Source organism: Octopus bimaculoides, chromosome 4, assembly GCF_001194135.2.
Source record: "Octopus bimaculoides isolate UCB-OBI-ISO-001 chromosome 4, ASM119413v2, whole genome shotgun sequence".
In the NCBI taxonomy this organism is placed as follows: Eukaryota; Metazoa; Mollusca; class Cephalopoda; order Octopoda; family Octopodidae; genus Octopus; species Octopus bimaculoides.
In genome coordinates this window covers 57,739,357-57,759,611 of record NC_068984.1, presented here as the reverse complement: position 1 = coordinate 57,759,611, position 20,255 = coordinate 57,739,357, and the positions used below count along the sequence as shown (strand labels likewise).

The following is a 20,255-nucleotide window of genomic DNA, read 5'->3' as shown; positions in this document are numbered from 1 at the left end:
ATCTCATGTCTTGCTTTTGTTGTTAAGGCATACAGAAACCCAAAATTATAATTTACTCTTTTTTTCCCTGGTTAATTTACATTATAATGAGCAGCAAAAGTAAAATTTTGTTTATTCTAGAGAATTCTATTTTCCCCTAACCTCAAAATATCTTAGTAACATTCAAGTTGTCTGAAAGTCCTGTTTGTAGTAAATACTGTCACCCTCACCTCAAAGTATTTTCTTTTCTATAATTCCCAAATTGGTTTTTGCTGCATTTGTATAATGATTTTCGCCATTTTGAAATTTAAATTAATGTATTAAAAGAAAATATAATTACCACGTTTAAATATTAATAATACACTTTAAAAAAACGATATGCCAACTTGGAATTTATCATTCGGTCGAATCTATTGATGTGGCAGAAATAGAGTAAAATATTTTCATGATAATGTTCGCTAAAATAATTTCTTGAAGTGCGTTTATCATAATTTACGACGCAAATAAAATACATTGGAGAATAATAGATTTGTCATTTTCATTTATCACAATCTCCAAGACGTGTCAGCAAAATAATTTTATGCTGTTCTTGGTCTTCCGTAGATAAAGTAAACAACTACAACAACTACTATAACAGCTTAGCCTCGGACTCTCCTCGGAAACTTTCATACCGGTATTTTTACTGTCGTTATTTTCTTGTCAAATAGTAAGTCATCGTTTTGTTCTATATACTTTTTAAACTAGTGGCAATAATATGATTTGCGTTAAATCCTCACGTTATTTGGTTGCTAATTATGATTTCACTCGACAGAATCATTCAAGTATCCAACAGAATTTGGCTATAATTGTGTTTATTAAAATGTCAGCTCCTAAGCGTAGTTCTGTAAATTTGATAAAGTTTTCTGTTTACTGTAGGCTTTGGAATTTGAATTGTTTTTTTCGTGTTATCTGTTTTATATATCAGTAGAAATGTTTATAGAGTAAGAAAGCGAAATATTTTCCTATTCCTTGGTGCCTTCTCCGAAGTGAAATATTTGTTTACAACTTGACCCACGGCAAAGCTTGGTCGTCCATTATATGACACCACCCACCCACCACCTTCACTTAAATGGTCAGCATAGCTTTATAATCATACATTCTCTTTTTCATTCGTAAATTTTCCGAATGATTAAATTTATGCAAATTAAATACGTTTCTCATAAAAATCGCCACTGAATGTATTTATGTCTGAAAACCTGTGTTTATTATTTTTCTTAAAAGTCATAACATAAACGATGGGCACTCACTTTGTGACATCCTCGAATGTATTCCAGCCATTATTGTTTTTAAGATCCTAACAGTATTTTCTTTCGAATTTATTTTTAAAGAATTAAAGCTTGAGTGAATATATTGAAGTTATACATCAAAAAGAAATTTAATATATTTACTTGCACTAACCTGTTTTTAAAGATCGAAGACTTTGGGTGTCAATGTAGTTGGGCAAAGTATATTTTTCATTGAAAAATATTTTAATATTGATTTTAAAATTGTTTCAGTTTTCTATTACTTGTGGGTCAGTAAAAATTTCAAGCCGAATCAATAGTGAAATTCTCTTCTCTTCGTGATATCCTTTATGACGTAAAGCTGATTGGAATTGAATGATACCTTGTCAACGAAATTGGGATTAGAAAACTACGTAACAAGTTCTAAAGCTTAACTTTAACCTGTGTTTAAAGATTATTCATTTCACGATTTGTTTTCTGGAGAGTTTGTCATTGTCGAACCACCAGGAAATGCCCTAATCGGGCCGCTGTAAGAATAGTACAAGTCACCAGCAGCTTTCTTCTGAAATTAGATGTTATGAGTTTATAAGAAATATTTTGATTCTAAGTTAGTTCAATTTCCATCAGCGTTTTTATATCTGATTTTTTTTTCCCATTTGAGAGAAGAAAAATCTAATATAGACAGTTCTCTCTTTTTATTTGCAATAGTTATTTACCAGTTTTCTAGATCCAAGCTAAAATATTTTGCAGTTTGTGGTGTTAACAGGCTGTGTCCCTCTCAGCTTGTTGCTCTTTCCCCACTAGTTCCATTTGTTATATTACTTCACATTTGCAGAGGTAGACAAGGAGTTTATCCTCTCGTTTCTCTGTGCAAAGAAAGTTTCTAGCTAGCTTTTCTAAGTCCACAATGCAAAGTGAATGGCATATTCTGCATAAGAATGTAAACAATGTATAAAACCCTCTTTCTTTCAGCAAAATTTACTGTGTGTATGAACTCTGAGAAAATTGTTTTGGATCAGAGTGTACATGTCTTATTTTGTAAGAATGCAGACTAACAATTTATCATTAATCATTGAAAGACACATCTTGTGGTTATCACCAAGACTAGTTCTTAGAGCTGTGGAAATTAACATGTACACAGACGAGGCAAATTCTACTTTCGGAATTCTAAACAGTCCTTTACCCATCTCACAAACCTTGAAGTGTCAATATAAATTAGTACTTAGCAATGACTATACAGTGTTCACAAGTGTGAGATAAATCTCATTTCTGGTTGGTACCAGTGTATAACTGGTATATTCTAGCAGCTAGGTGAACTGGGGTTTGTAGAATTAAATTCATTGGTCAAAGAACATTTGACTCCTAATTCAGATCAGTAGGTATGAAATCCAGCTTCCTCACTTGTAAGATTAATGTTTATCCACTACACATGAGACAAACCTGGCAATCATCCAGAGTGTTAAATTCTGGGGGTGCCTTACAAATTCCAAATAACTTGGACATAATTTCTTAATCTGATGAAAAACACAAAAACTTAGTAATAAAGAGAGCACGTGAGGACATTTCCAGAACAGTGCTTTAGTAGTAGCAGAAAACTATCATCATCAACTGAAGTGTTGATATAATACTGAATTAATATATATCATACATTGTAAGCTACCACTTCTGGTTGTCTTTGGCAAACAATTGTAAGTGGGAAGTGCACATTGCAAAGCTTACTCTAGCATTGTCCCTGGATGTACATTTGGCTGTTCCATGTATGAAGCTATTAAATTTTGCTCATTAACTCTGGAGCCATTCACTAAACTCTATATACCTTATTCAATGCCTTTTAGATATGCATAAATGAGCCAATGACCAATGGTTGCCTACAGAAAGATATCCTAAATGTGAAACTAATGTTCACTTCAAAGAGATGTGGATGTCTGAAGTTCCACCTTGAAGTGCAGTGTGATTTTGATATCAGAAATATTATACAGCAGATATGGAACTGCATATGTTAAATGAACTTGGAGGGAAAGTCTAACATAGGAAACAAACTGGTCTCTCCAAAGCTGCCTGTAAGCTTCTTTAGTCCCAGCTGAGCTATGAAGAGCTAAGGTTCAGTTGAACTGAAGGCATAATTCCTAAGTTGTTAGTAGACCACCACTTTGGTTTTTATTAAATGTCCTTCATTTATAAGCTCCTAGTTCTTGTCACTCAACTCCTTTTTAATCAGCATAGTATCTGAGTGCCCTATAAGGGCCAGTGTTTGGTCAACTAGGTAGAGTTGTTCTTTCTGAATTACTGTAAAGGTCCAAAGCCTCATGGGGATGGGTGCCTTTTAATGAGGGTTCTCCAATCTTTCTTTATTTTCTGGCCAAGTTCAATCTTTATTTTTCTTACCCCTTTTTAGTATTTTAGTAGTTTTCCACTTATTTCCAGTTTCCATCTCTCCATAGTCTTGTGATAATGGGGTTACACTCTTAGCTATGGTCTCTGTTTGGCCCTTTGCTGGGAGGAAAGCCCCCACCGCCTCTTGGTGAGGTTGAAGTGATTTTTTTTTCACTCTTACTATCCTTGGAGTTGATTGATGATACACTAGAAACAGCTTCTGGAACCTGCTGCTGTTGTTTTCTATCATCCTCTTTCTTCTTTTGCCTTTCTTCAGTCAATTTTCTTTCTCTTCTAGGCAGTGAGTCCTCAACTTGCTCTTATTTCCACACAAATAGTAACTGGGCTTCTTGCTTTGTGCCATCACTTTGATTGCCTTCTGCTCTGTTTCCATAACAGTGTACAACTCTGGGTCTTCAAAGTCGAATGACATCAAGAGCTGCACGTCTGTGCAGACCATGTGGTGTTGGGTATCACTTGTATGCTCACCATCTGTCAGTGTTGTTGCAAAGGTGGCCAGCCAAATGTCTATGTCTGTACTGATGTCCCTGGCTATGTCCTCTACTTCTTTGTCATTGGTTAGATGTCCAATATTTTTGAATTCTCTTGATAGTAAAATGAATTTCCCCAAAATTTTTTGCATAATATAGTCTTGAAAAAAATATCTTCTGCACAGAACTCTGAAAATATAACTGTCTACAGTGAACAACAATAGTGGCAACAACAACAGCAGTAACAATAAAATAATGATCCTTTCTACTAAAGGATCAAAAGCAACATGCTCAAGGGTACAATGCAACCCAGTGCTTATTTCATTGACACCAAAAGGATGGAAAGCAAAGTCAACTTTGGCAGAAGTTGAAGTCAGAACATAAAAATGGATGAAATATTGCTAAGGATGAAAGGCAAAATCGATTTTGGTGAAATTTGAACTCAGAATGTAAAAATGGACAAAATGCCACCAAGCATTTTGCTTGGTGTGCTAACAATTCTGCCAACTTGTTGCTTTAATAGTAATAATAATAATAATTATTTCTGCTATATGCACAAAGCCTGAAATTTTTGGCAGGAGGGGGCCATTTGATTATATCGACCCTAGTACGCAATTGGTACTTAATTTATTGACCCCGAAAGGATGAAAGGCAAAGTTGACCTTGGCCTCATTTGAACTCAGATTGTAATGATGGATGAAATGCTGCTTCGCTAAGCATTTTGCCCGACATGCTAACAATTCTGCCAGCTTGCTGCCTTAATAATGATTGTTTTCTAACATAGGTACAAGACCTGAGATTTTTAGGAGAGGGGGCTGCACAGAGGTTAAGTTGATACTTTTAAACACAGTACTTGATACGTTATCTCATCAGCCCTAGAGTGATGAAAAGCAAGTTAATCTCAATGGAATTTGAACTCAGAATTCAAAGAGATGAGAGAAATACCGCAAGGCATTTTATTCAATAATCTAATAATTCTGCCCATGCATTGCTTTGGGATTTGAACTCAGAACATAAAGAGTTGACATGTATACTACAAAGCACTATATCCACTGCTCTAACAATGTTGTTAGTGCAGCATCTGTTTTGAGCCTGCAGGTTCATCAGGCTGGAATTCATTCAGATTTTCAAGGTGTTTGGGCAGAATATACAAAACTTTCTTTTGAATGGGATACTAGTCTTTTGCAGGGTTAATCTATATGTGCTACTGGTACAGATTTCCAGCTGAGTGTACTGGAACAACATGCTCAAGGACACAATGCAACCCAGTCTGTGATGAGAACCCACAACTTAACTGCTGTGTGCCCAGCATCCAAACTACTAGGCCATGAGCCTTCACTGCCAAAAGCCCAAAAGCATTGTTGAATAATAATATCCTTTCTACTATAGGCACAAGGCCTGAAATTTGGTGAGGTGCTAATTGATTACATTGACCCCCAGTACTTGACTGGTGCTCATTTTATTGGGCCTGAACAGGATTAAAAGCAAATTCAACCTTGGTGGAATTTGGACTTAGAACGTAAAGATGGATGAAATGCTGTCCAACTGGTACTTATTTAATTTACCATGAAAGGATGAAAAGCAAAGTTGGCCTCAATAGAATTTGAGCTTAGAATGTAAAGATAGACAAAATGCCACTATCATTTTGTACTTTACCACTTATATAAGATCTTTGATATAAATCATTTGAATTATTTCTTTTAGGTCATTTTTAATTATAAGTTTTTGAATGCATCACATCTTTAAATATATCAAAGCAAGTGGAAATATCAACTGTCTTTTTCTTAAACATCGTGACATTATGCAGAAACTTGATAGATTATAATCTTTGGAGCAGTTTGTGAAGAATTAATATTAGCAATTATTAACTCAAGTTTTTTCTTGCATTTCTGAATGTTTAATGAAAATATGATTTTTTTTTTGGCATTCCATTGTATGACAAAGGATTATAAGAGCTACTGAAATAAGCTTCTGAAATATTATAGAATTTGATTTAGTTTTTTAAAACTTCTCTTTGGGTATGCTATTGGAATGATTTTTATTTCTTACAGATTGTGGAAAGATGAAAGGCTGATAATTTTGGCAGGATTTATACTCAGAACTGAAGGTATTTGAATTGATCACCTGTTGTTCAGTTTAGGTCAGTATTGTGACTGCAAATCACTATCTTGCCTAACCAGAATTTTACAATCCCATTTCCTTTCAACAGATTGTGTATTGTTTATGGTTCACCAGATTCTGTGTTACTTCACAGCATCTCCAAGTTCCAAGTATAACAATTTAACAATACAACAAGGTTTTAGATGCACATCTAACATTGATAACTTTTTTTGTTAGTTAAAATGGTTTATGGTTAATTCTTCAACCACATATGAAACAGCATCATTAGACTTGTCAACATCGCTATTTGCTAAGTGCAGGTTATTGGGTAAAGGTTTATTTCAACATGTAGAGGTGGTTTCTGTTTCAATGGTAACTTTTCTAACTCTGTCATTATATAACTTTTTTTGTTACCAACCTATTTGGTTACTTTTACAGTTACCCAGTCATGCTCACTGATAGTCATTTACAAAGTTCCCTGTCTTTAATGGGGATAGATTGTTGGCTGATCTTTTAAAATAGATTTTAGCCTTTACTCACTCTATGAATAGACAAGGTTGTGAGATATATCAGATTTCAACTGGAGTTAACTGATGGACAATAAGGTTCTAGGTTTTAGACCAAATGGTGAACTAATGTGTAGTCTAAAAGTGTAAGATATGGATCATCTACTTTCAGTAGCAGTGATTTCAAAATTCTAACAGCTCTTTCTGATATGTCTAGGAGTGTGTGGGACCAGGAGTTCTTTGCTTGAAGTGTTGTGCTCAAACTTCTCAATATTGGAAAATACATTGAACAATTATCTGCTAAATTGCAAGTATATGTCTACCGGGTTTCACTGGAAGATCATGTCTTGTAAACTGAAATTAACAGTGGTTTGTGACTGTTTGTTTTTTGTGTCTGATGGTTCACTATATTCGGTGAACCTACTGTAGTAATTCACAAGAATGAAAAACTGAAAGTTCTTGTATATGAAACAATTCTGCTCTAACTGTTGATCCTAGCAATTCCAGTACTGGTATTGATTCAAGCATCTCTACTTTACTGGCTTCTCTGATGCTGTATACCCATACCACATTTGTCAACCAGTTCAGTGATATCTGTTGATATCCTAGGCCAACACATTAATTCTCTTTCTCTAGACGCTGCAAGTAATCTAAATAAATTAAGCATTTGTTGTTTTGTTACCAGAAGAACAATAATTTTGTATTTGTTGACTAATATTTCCCTGGACATGTGTTAATTTATCTTTGCAGTTCCAGAAACTTGTAATAACCTCTGGTAATAGACAGTGTTTTTCAGGTCAGTCCTGTTCCAGAACTTGTACTTATTCAGCCAGTTAATTATCATTAGCAGTCTCAGCTTTCATTTCTGCAATTTTTGTGTCATTCATCATTGATTTTAAATTGATTTGTTGGTGACAAATCAATTTTAAACCAAGTTGTCTGTCGTATGAGTGAAAGACTAGTGTATCTGCAGTTATCACTTCTTCCTTTTGTACATATTTTAATGTGCAATCATACTTGCACAGTCTATACATAATTTTCTGCAACCCTGGAAGAAACTTGTAAGGAGTTTGTGCAGAATATTTACAAGGGTTTATGATCTGTCTCTCCTACGAATGAGAAACTATACACATGCTTGTGAAAGGTCTCAGCTCCCAAAACTACTGGGCTTAGCTCTTTTTTTTAATTTTTGATTGGCTGGAGTCAGTGACATGGATGCTTATGCAGTTGGATAGTTTGCTTATTGTGAAACTGTGCCAACTGTGAATTTACTTTCATAGTACAGACTTTACTATGTCAAGAGGAAATAGTAATAGTCATTCTGGTTCAAACATTTTTTGCTTGACTTTAGCCTGTTGTCATGCTTTTGATCTTCTGTAAACTTTCTCAGAGGTTCTCATTTTCACAGATGTGGAATAAACTTGGCCAGGTATGTCACCATGCTTAATAATCTGACTCCACTGGAATCAGTAAACAGTTGTATGAATAGCAGAAATTTTATATAGTTGCAGTTTTACTCCTTTGGTTAGCAGATATTCAACATATTTTACTCATGTAACTCAAAGCTAAGATTCTTTGAATTCAAGTTTTAACCGCTGTCTCTATATTGTAAAATAGCTTGTTCAACCTTTGATTCATAAAACATCATTATATTGTCTATAACCACAAATACACATTGCATACTTTCAAACAAATGTTCCAAAGTTGCTTGGAACAACCCAGAAGTTGGTTTCACTTTGAAAGGAAAACTGTTGTTAGCAAATCTTGCCTATTGAATTGAATGATTTGCTACTCTTCTCTATTTATTAAATAAGATATCTGTGCTTTCAATACTGTGAAATCTTAGGAGATAGCATTTTAACTGAAGCTTGCAAAATTGTATGTATGAAGTAATATTTATTTCAAGTAGCTCAGTTAAAATCTATTGAATCAAGGCTTATGCACAATGTATTATAGTATTTCTTTGGATTTTAGTTCTTGTGTCACAGCTCCTCTTAATGCTTCTGGAATCATTCAAAGGCACCCGCAAATTTTTTCTAATACATTTTCGAGACTTCATGTTTTCTGTTTTAAGTTCTTCAACCTTTTGAAGTAATTCAAGACTAGTACAATTTTAACTCCAGTCACTGGTTTCTTAAATTAGACACATTTGCTATGAAGTACATAAAAACAGTACAGTCTCTGTACTTATACCACTGGTCGTTCTACAAGTGTCACTATATGATCTGAAAAGAGGTTTTTATTCTATATTGGTTATGACTTTCAATAACTGTTTAGAAATTGTCAACGGTAACATTGCATTATGCATATGTGCCTAACACAGCCTCATGTTTAATACTTTTAACTGGCACTATGCATACTCATTAAGAGTTGTCCCTGTCTAGTATGTCAATAAGCATTGTATCTGTTTTCTTAGGATAATTAAATTATTTGATTTTATGTTTATTTTTTGGTGGAGCAGCATACATTTGCAAAATAGCCTGAGTTACCACATTTATAATACTCTTTGTGATGTAAAGGACAAAACTGAACTCCAAATCTATGACCTGCACTAATTTTTATTTTTTAAAAAATTTTTATATACTTATTTGGGCCTTTCTGACTGCTTTGTATTTACAACATCTGTGAGTACTGACATATTCAAAAGCAACTACCTTGGGCTTCTGTTGCTTCCTTTTGGCTCTTCATTACAATAGCTACAGCTTTAGCCAGTTCAAGATGATGAGTTTCTTTAAATTTGCATCTTAATGAGATGTCATCCAGACTAAGGATCATTGTATTTAAAAGCAATTGGCCAGTCAAATTGCTAAATTAACATATATGTTTTCTCAGACCTGTTAGATATTCATCAATATCTCTATCATGCTCTTCAGAGTAAAGGAACCTGTCCCTAGCATCAAAGAAATGAATTTTAGGATCACAGAAATTGTCAACATTTTCTCTGGCATTCTCATATTTTTAGTAAGGCCTTTTAATATTTGAAATTGCCCCAAATATCTTTATCTTGTTTACCAACAGTGTGTAATAGTAATGTAATTTTAATTTTATCAGCTGACTCAGTCTTCTCACTAACCATCAAAAACTCTAAACCTCCTTGAATAAGTGCTATTTGTCAGGCAAGTTAACAGCAGAGATAGAGTTAGATGCTAAGAGTTGATATTTACCAATTTGATAATATTCATTAACAGTCATTAAAGTTCATCAGCAAGATTAAAATTCATTTGTAACTCTCCATTAACCACATTACTAACAATGAAAATAGGATCATCAAAGAACTATTAGCGCATGTAATATATATATTGATGAAGTCACCAATTCAATTCAACCAATATTCCTGGCACCATATTCTAATTGGGTTAGTATATGGCAGTAATTTAAGTTACACATCAGATTGTTCACCTCTTTTCTTAAGTTGTATGTAGTAAACTCACTTTATTGTTGCCCAGGTTTTCTGTGTGTGTATATATTATACAGCATGTGTAAGGGAAGACAACTTTATTACAAGGAAGACCACTTGCTAATGGTTATTCAGTCAGTTGTGGGTTTAAGAGAACATGGCAAGGTTAATTGCTTACATGGTCCTTCATTGGCTGAGCGTTTGAATTTCATTGATGCAATTTTACTAAATCTACCCATCAGTCTCTTCTGTAAGATGTTACTGATGTGAAGTATCTTGGATATTGTCACTATTAAATATAGTACTCATCTTTTATAGGCAAGATGTTCTATTCTATCAAAAAAATGGGTGAGTGTAGTAACTTTCAATGTAGCAGAGAACAGTTTTCTTCTTCACCAAAAATGATTAGGGAGCTTCTAAGTGGTCATTTGTCAACTAGAAATAACAGCCAAATCTATCCTAAACCACACCCATTGGCTTACAAAAAGACAGGATACATTAGATAATTTTTCTTAGCAATCACCAAACTACATATGATACCTGTTTTCTGCAAACCAGCTAAACTGCATACTCTTTCCATCCAGGCTTTTTCTGACACGTCCCTTCCTTCTCTCCTCATTCCCATCATGCCTAATTTTCTAGGTCTTTTGTTAAACACATTACTCATAACTATCTTTCAGAACTAGCCTTATAGAAGTCACTTTCAGCCCACATTTTACCCTTTAGACACTTATGTACAGATATTCATACTGAAATAAAGTGCATTTTTCTGACTAGTTCAAGATAGGGCCTTCAACAGTCGTAAGTCATGGGCATTGGCCCTCATTTAACTTATTTAAAAAGACAATATTGTAATTGTTGTTTTAGATGGTTTGAGTTTTATTGAGGACCAGTTACAATTTTGATATTTTCAGATTTTTGCATAACATGGTATTGAGTTGAACATTAAATGATCCTGAGTTCATTGTAAAACAAATTTATTAATCATTGGGTAACTGTAGTTAATATCATAAAATAGTTATTTATGAGGATATTGATTACAGTTATAATTTGCTAATGTAAAATAATTAAATTAACTGGGGTATTAAAAAATTTCCATTATCATTTAAAATTGCTGATGAAGTTAAGATTTATTCTTGTATAAAAAAAGTCATTCCAGAGGCTCCATCACAACCAATTCCAGCCTTTGAAGAGATGTTTTCATGTGTCATCATTGACTGTGTTGGGCCATTAACTAAGACAAAATTGGAAAATCAATATCTGCTTACCATCATGTGTGCCTCTACCCAATTTCCAGAAGCTATCCCACTGAGCAACATTATGGCCAAGAACATTTTAAAGTCACTCATCAAGTTCTTCACAACTTTTGGACCCCCAAAAGTGTTACAGTTGGACCAAGGTTCCAAATTCATGTCCAAAGTTTTCCAGCAAGTTTTGTACGAATTAAACAGCTATCAGGTTGCATCCAGCGCTTACCATCCTAAGCCACAAGGTGGCTTGAAATGTTTCAACCAGACATTAAAAAACATGATGAGGGCTTATTGCACTGAACACTCCAAGGATTGGGATGAAGGAATTCCATTGTTGTTTGCAGCATGAGAAGTCGTACAAGAATCCCTTGGATTTAGTCTTTTTGAACCCATCTATGGTCATACTGTTCATGGTCCTCTGAATCTCATGAAGGAGGACTGGTTAGGAGTTGACGGTGTTACATTAGCCTACTAGATTGTGATAGACTTCAAGACTACATGGTGCATTGGAGATGGTCAGGCAGAACCTCAAGTTATCTCAAGATGACTTGAAAACCTGGTCTGACAAGAAGTCAAGAAGTTGTCCATTCAAGCCTGGTGACAAAGTTCTGGTGTTACTACGCATCCTCAGTACACCGCTACAAGCCTGATACTTTGGACCATATACCATCAAAAATAAAATCTCTGACCTCAATTACATTGTCTCAACATATGACTGAAGAAAGTCTGAACAGTTTTGCCATATCAAAATGATCAAGCCGTATTATGACCGTAGTGTTTCAGAGGTCCAAACCGTCACCATAATCGCTGAAGAGTCAACAATAGACAACTTTGCGGTTGATGACATCCACAGACCAGCCAAACTCAAGAATTCAAATGTTCTACAAAAATTGGATGACAAATTAAAGCATCTTAAAGATGATGAACGCCTGGAGCTGATTATGGAGTATCCCCAGCTGTTCCCTCATGTCCCAGGAAGGACCAGTGCTATTGAACATGATGTGGCCAGTAAAACAGCACCCATACAGAGTCAATCCTATCAAATTATCTCAGATTAGAAATGAGGTTAAATACTTGTTAGATAAAGAAATCTCTGCTTTTGTAACACCTGATGGTTTATACCAATACCAGGTTATGCCTTTTGGCATGAAGAATTCTGGCACCACTTTTCAAAGTTTGATGAACCATATAATCAACGGTTTAGACAGTGTATACTCATACATTGATGATGTACTTGTCGTGAGTAGTAATTGGTCTGACCATGTCAAACAAATACGATCATTCTTTGATAGATGTTCCGATGCTCAAACGAGTAAATTTGTTAAAATCAGAATTTTGTAAAAGAAAAGTCATTATCTAACAAATAGTGACTGGAACTCACCATGTTTACTTATATCCAAACCAGATGGTTCAGTCAGATTTTGTATAGATTTTAGAAAAATAAACAATATAACCAAAAGTGATTCATTTCCTATTCTTCGTATTGATGATTGTATTGACAGGATAGGAAAAGTCATCTATCTCGGCCATAAGATTGGTCAAGGTAAAGTCAAACCTGTACAAGCCAAAGTGGAAGCCATTGTCAAGTATCTTGTACTTAAAAGTAAAAAGGAAATAATGAAATAGAGTGGACATTCAAAACAGGCCAGCAATATTAGTAATTGTCATTTCCTTGTGAAATAACATTTGTATTGTATAATATTGTATATTTTGTACCTTATTAAGTGTTATTGTAGTAAATTTCCAAGTAGCATTTTAACTTTAATCTGTGTGTTTGTTTTCTTTAAATCTTGAACGTAACATTAGACATATATAAGGGTAGTGTTTAATAAAAAATGAGTATTCATCACTAAATAACTTACAGAAAGAAAAATTGCTGTAGCAGGTATGGAATTGTTATTATTTAATCTCAGTTCAACCCTTATTGAACAGATCTATTACCAAAATCATTCTAGCATTATTCAATGTGTCCTTTAAAAAAGAAAATGACTGTGATTTTGGGGGAAATTTAGATGCTATTTGCTAATTGAACAACTATATAAGCTTTTCATTGGTACGTTTCTATTTTCTGTTTTTGGAAGTTTAAAACAGTGTATTTCCTCTTGTTTCATGTGTATTTATAATTACTATACTATGCAGTTTGTGTTGAAGAAAACCTATTATTTTGTGTGTGAACATCTGAAATTGAATATTATCTATTGAATGGCTTATTGGTATTTATTTATTGTTTTTTTTCAGAACTCACAAGTGAAGACAGCTTATATCAATAGATTTCCAGTTTTGTGGAATATGTTTGAATTTCACAATATTGTATGAAAAAAAAGGAAACCTAGTTACAAACTAAGAGTTAATGTTATGGGATTATACAGTTCAGCCAAAGTCATTTTCTTAATAAAAAAGAAAAGACTGAGAGTTTGTCAATTGTAATTACGTTTGTGAAAAATTGATTAAATTGAAGACCCTAGTTCTAAAAGTGCTTTAGTCACACGAAAATTAATGTGACTTAAGCACTTTTAGCAATAGGGTCTTCAATTTTTATTTAATGTTAAAAAAATTGACCAAAAGCTTTCTACTGCATATTTGAGTGCACATGGAAATTTGCAATGGAAAAGATTCTTTTCACAGCGAATTTGAAGGAAAAGATTTACCCTTGAGATCACATGAGAAAAGTAATGAGAGGTCATCAACAGAAGAATTACATTTTCATTGTGAGACATGTGGCAAAGACTTTTTAAGAAACATCAATCTTACAAGACATATGAAAATACACTCTGGGGAAAGGCCATTTTTCTGTGGGGTTTGTGGGAAAGACTTTCTAGAGAGCTCCAATTTAACTAAACATATGAGAGTACATACGGGAGAGAAACCTTTCCACTGTGAAATTTGTGGGAGGAATTTTTCTCACAGTTCTAATCTCACCCAACACATGAGGACACATACTGGTGAAAGACCTTTCTCTTGTGGAGTTTGTGGGAGGGATTTTTCAGATGGTTCTACTCTCAACAAACATCTTAGGATACATACTGGGGTAAAACCTTTCCTCTGTGAAGTATGTGGCAAAGACTTTTCTCAAAATTCTTACCTCACACAACATCTGAGAACACACACTGGAGAGAGACCCTTTCATTGTGAGATATGTGAAAAGGATTTTTCTCAAAATTCACATCTAACAAAACACATGCGAATACACACTGGAGAAAGACCATTTAGTTGTCAAATGTGTGGAAAGGGTTTTTCACAGAATTCCCATCTAACAAAGCATATGAGGACACATAATGAAGAAAAACCATTTCACTGCGAACTATGTGGGAAAAATTTTTCCCATAATTCTAGCCTTAATGTACATATGAGATCACACACAGGAGATAAATCTTTTGAGTTTCAGATATGTGAAAAACTTTTCCAGATGGTTCCAATTTGAATGATAAATGAACATGTGATTTTGTCAGGTTTTTTAGGGATGAAAGTTGTGCTTTCAAATGTTTTAGGAGAGATCTTTCTGTCTTTTTTTTTTTAAATATTTGGAGTTTTTTTTCACTTGTCCATTAAATTACACATGACAATACTTATCACACATATATATGTTATTGTAAATCATGCTCAAATTAAAACATGTACATATGCACATACATAATCTGTGTACAGAGAGACTAACCAAACAAGACAAAAACAATTTTAATGAAAGACACATATACGCACACACTTAGCTGCTCACACACATTCTCAAAAGTGTAAATATATAATAATAAACCTTAGTATACCCAGGTTTAACAGATCTGGAGCAATGAGGTGATGAGCTCAAGGATACTGACAAAGGGACTCTGACAAATCAAATGATTGATTAATTGTTCAAATGTTTAGTTAAACAATCAATTAGTTAATTGGTTAATTAGTTACTAGAAAAAATTAAAAGAAGTAAAATATAATGTGAGCATGCATTTTTATTGGCAAAATGAACCTCCCAAGACACAACATATTTTCATTTTATCATCAAGTTATAGATACTTAAGTTTTCTATTGCTCAACTCAAAAGATATATGAGCAATGTATTCTTTTGCTTTTTTCATTGTTAAAATGCACACAGGGTGCATCAGCTATTTGAGATCAAAATCTTAATTTAAAGAAAACAAAAATTATTTATTAGAAAAAACAAATATATTTTCATAGAATTTGGTACACATTCTTACATATTTATAGTGAAAGGCTATTCAATAAAGCTGCCATCAGCCTCAATTACTGCCTTGATATGGCTTCTGAAATTTCTAAATGCATTGATCAGGTGATTATTATTCATGTTGGCCATAACATCCTTAGGCCAACAGACATCAACAAATCCTTGGTATCATGGGCAGGTTTGTTGGCTTTCCTCTCATGGTGCCCCAAAAGTAATAGCCCAGAGAGTTTAAATCAGGAGAGCTAGAAGGACAAATATTAGGAGTAACATGATTATGAAAATTTTTGGTCATCCACTCCTGTGTTATGCAATCTGTATGAAAGGGAGCAGAGTCTTGCTGGAACATGTACACCTCCCCTAAGCAACTCTCTTGATCCAAAGCTTGACAACTGTCTCTATTGTCGCGATGTCAGCTGCCACATTAATCTTAATATCTTGCAGGAAAAAGTGAGAAGGCATGACATGGCCCTCATTTCTCATGACTCCCAAAGACCTTCACAGATGATGGGAACTTGGTGTGCATAACAGTGAGGACTTCAGTAGGGCTGGTACAGAGCTATCTATCATTCTTCCTATTTACTTTTGGATTTTGGACAAAACTCTTCTCACCAGAGCATGTTTGGCTCCTTGGGTTACTTGAGTTTGTTCAGCAAGTTCTTCAATTGACTCAGATAGTTCTCCTGGTTTCTATCAGACATGAACTGCTCTGTTCTCATAATATAGGATTTGTATCTGTCTTTGTGCATCACACATCAATCGTTGACTATGGCACATGAAAATGATTAGTAATGGCCCTCATTGACTTGCCAGGATTGTCATTGATGATGTCCTGGATTTACTGGACAAACTTGATTTTTCTGACAATGTATGACAGTCAAGAATGTCTTTCTTTTGGCCACAGAAAATATTCCTGCTAAAAGCAAGGAGCTCTTTTCTTATTTTAAACATGAAGGACCTGGTGACATTTAAGGTTTTAATCTTAGATCCCTGTAGTTGGCAGCTAGGGCAATGAGAATGGTATGCCTTTTCATTATTTGCAGTAAATTCAAATTCTTCCATGTTGAGGCTGAAAAAGAAGAGAGATATTTAGTTAAAGTCTGGGCCACTTATTGTTATTAAAAGTTTTCTTCTTAAATAGCAGCACATCTACAAAACATTTGAAGATATTTTCAATTTATGAATTGTAACTTCATGTATTTCTTACATTTTATTTAAAATCTGTTTATTCACAGAATATGCAATGACCTATATACTCTCTTTTACTTGTTTCAGTCATTTGACTGCGGCCATGCTGGAGCACCACCATTAGTCGAGCAAATCGACCCCAGGACTTATTCTTTGTAAGCCTAGTACTTATTCTATTGGTCTCTTTTGCCGAACCACTAAGTTACGGGGATGCAAACACACCACCATTGGTTGTCAAGCGATGTTGGGGGGACAAACAGACATACAAACATATACACACACATACATATATATATGCATATATACGAAGGGCTTCTTTCAGTTTCCGTCTACCACATCCACTCACAAGGCTTTGGTCGGCCCGAGGCTATAGTAGAAGACACTTGCCCTAGGTGCCACGCAGTGGGAATGAACCCAAAACCATGTGGTTGGTAAGCAAGCTACTTACTACACAGCTACTCATGCGAATGCTTATTATTGATTATTATTTTTTTCTTCCCCATTTTATATCCTGGAACTGATTCACATTCCAGGTTTTTAACATTTTTCTTGAATATCTATTATTTGGTAGTTTACCAAGTTGATTCATGGCCCAAAATATGAGCATGCATTTATATTTACAGTTTATTGGTACCTATAGATTTCAGAGAGTTTTGTGGATTGTTCTTTCAGTGTGCATGTAGTTAATAATAATGTTAAAAGTTGTGCATTGAACTATCAGAAGATTAATCTGTTAAAACTGATCACTCAGTCAATGGAATAATGATAAAAAGAAAAAAAATCAATAAAAGTTGATAGGGCTTGAGAGTTTCAGGTGAATATAGATTTTTTTTTAAACTAGAGAAATACTATTATGTATTTCATATACTAAAAATTATTACTTGAAAGAGAAAAAAAAATCTATATTTATAATTGTGATAATGCATTGTCTAGCATAGCTGTTAAATCTCTATAAATTGCTGTATCCATAATGTTTGCTTTTAAATTTCTTTCATTATACACACTGTAAAGTGGTTGGTATAAGGAAGGGCACCCAGCCATAGGACTCATGCCAAAGATAATATTGGTGCTTGATGTAGTCCTGTGGTTTGCTAGATCCTGTAAAACCACCCAGCCCATGCTGGCATGAAAAATGGATGTTAAATGATGATGATCATATAGAGACTGCTTTTGTTATTTCCTTGTTTCTTCTGCTATTAGAAAAATAATATAGAAACTTGTGCAGTGAAAGAATAAAGTTATGTTATGACAGAAAGGTACTTGCCTTAAAATATTACGTTTTCAATTTCCACATATGATGACATGCAAGAGTAAAATGTTTTTAATTTCTTTATACTTTTTTAAGTTAACATGTTCAAACAAAGAATTAATATTTTATTGGACTAAGGACTCAGGATTATAGGTTCAAAACAAGTAACTGAAAAACAAGGCAAAATATAAACAAATCAAATTTGCAATTACATTTGTGGCATAAATTTCATGCCGAAACTAAATGTGTCTATTTTGAAATTTCATATATGGTAATATTGATGAACATTTCCAAAACTGTTTTGGTGAAATTGCCATCATAATAATTAACTTCTGCAAAACAGTAACCACTATATGAATTCCAATATTATTGCACAAGATTGTTTTACTAATCTCAGGAATATACCTGTTATGTTATGTTATTACATATAGGATTTTATTTGCATTTGTACCATTAATATTTTCATAGCTATTGTCTTTTTCAAACCCTTGCCATTATGAAAAAAGTAATTTGTTATAATTTTGCTTTTATGTTAACACTGAAATTTGTAAATCATTTTACCCTATTTTTTTTCAAGAACAAAACAAAAACAACAAAAATAAAACTAGTTATTGTACATAACTGTTCAGACGATATATAAATATTTATTATAAATTTTATTTGGCAATGGAGGAGTAAATATTCAAATATTTTCCTGTGATTTGGACCAGTGAAATGCAATGGAGCAATTTATGGGACCATAATAAAAAAGTTCTTGTTATGAGTTGTTTTTCATGTAGCTGTTCTTGAATAATGAGAAGTTTCATAAGAACAGGTACAACTGTTAACTTTTATATCTTTTATCTCTTAACTATTTTTTGTTAAGTAACTGCTACATCTTTGCTATTGGATGGTTGTGAAGCTTTATTGTATAAAGGTATCAGCAGATATCATCAAAAGCCTTAAGGTGATATTTGAAATTTTAATAATGTATTGATGATAGTAGTATATTAATAAAATAAAATAAGATATATTCTCTTTAATTGTTTTTTCCCCCCTTTATTTTTTGTTTGTATGTGTATGTTTTGCATCTGTAAGAAATTGCATTAAAACTGTATTTCAAAAACTTCTGAAAAAAAAAATTGGTGTTCCATAAATAGTTCATTTATGATCTATTAGAATTAGAAGTATTTCAGTATTTAACATTAAAAAACAACTTCTAAAGCAGAAATTGTGAATAAAAATGTCATCTATTGATATATGAGTGAAAGAGTGGTGTATTGAATGATGTACAGAAAGTAATTCTTAATTAGTTGAACCCCCCCCCCCCCAGTTGGTTAAAGAAAACAAAAACCTAGTGGCAATTCTTAGTAACTCTCAAGAAAATAAGAAACTACAGTTAATTTATATGCTTAGAAAGAAATCTGATTTTCATAGGTAAGAGACCAATATAGACATGTTTCTGTCTATTAGGCCTCATCATAATATCTACTTAGGTCTACTTGTCCAGTTGATAAAAGGTTTTACATGTAGGAAAAGAATTCTGAATAATTATTTGCCAGAGATATATATGATTTACACTTGAACACATACAAGTTTCTTGGAGACATTGCTTGGCATTTCAAAATATTTTCAAATAAAAGTTTTGTATTGCCAAATCATAATAATGATTTCTAACAAGGCCTTAATTTTTGAGGATTGGTGTAGTCAATTAAATCAACTTCCATTCAAGACAGGTATATATTTTATCTACCCCAGAAGAAAGAAAGGTCAACCAACTTTAGTAGGATATGAAATCACAATGTAAAGAAGTATAGCTAAATACTACAAAATATTTTGTTTGGTAGATGCCCCTGGGAGCTCCTCTATGCTGACGACCTTGCACTAATTGCTGAGTCACTATCAGAACTAGAGGAGAAGTTTCAGGTGTGGAAACAGGAACTAGAATCGAAGGGCCTTAGAGTCAACCTAGCTAGAATCAAAGTCCTTATAAGTAGAAAGGTAGAGAAAACACAAACCACTTCAAGTAGATGGCCCTGCTCGATTTGTAGAAAAGGTGTAGGTAGAAACTCTATAAGATGTACCCAATGCAAGCTATGGACACATAAGAGGTGCAGCAATATCAAAGGCAGGTTAACTAGGAAGTTAGTTTTTGTATGCGGCAGATGTTCAGGTGCAATAAACACTGTAAATATGCAGAAAACAACTTCTGTCTCATTCCAGGGAGAAAAACTAGAAGTAGTTGATAGCTTCCACTATCTAGGTGACCAAGTTAGTAGTGGGGGTGGGTGCGCTGAAAGTGTAGCTGCT

The 20,255-nt window shown here is 33.8% G+C and overlaps 1 protein-coding gene and 1 long non-coding RNA gene across 4 annotated transcripts in view; one reads left to right on the top strand and one right to left on the bottom strand.

The window, feature by feature from the left end:
• Positions 1 to 1,506, bottom strand: part of LOC106874710 (zinc finger protein OZF) — a 32,919-nt gene extending 31,413 nt beyond the window's left edge. The window contains exon 1 of the mRNA XM_052967094.1: positions 1,417 to 1,506. The gene's annotated coding sequence lies outside the window, so the exon portion shown is untranslated. The remainder of the gene's footprint in view (positions 1 to 1,416) is intronic.
• On the top strand, positions 288 to 18,988 carry LOC106874711 (uncharacterized). 3 transcript variants are annotated; one of them, XR_001410036.2, is made up of 4 exons: positions 288 to 685; positions 6,157 to 6,245; positions 7,462 to 7,507; positions 13,597 to 18,988. It is a non-coding gene; the product is annotated as an uncharacterized LOC106874711 (long non-coding RNA). The 3 variants fall into 3 exon arrangements; XR_001410035.2 differs by lacking the exon at positions 7,462 to 7,507 and having other exon boundaries at positions 301 to 685; XR_001410037.2 differs by lacking the exons at positions 288 to 685; positions 7,462 to 7,507 and adding an exon at positions 1,759 to 1,848.
• The last annotated feature ends 1,267 nt before the right edge of the window (positions 18,989 to 20,255 follow it).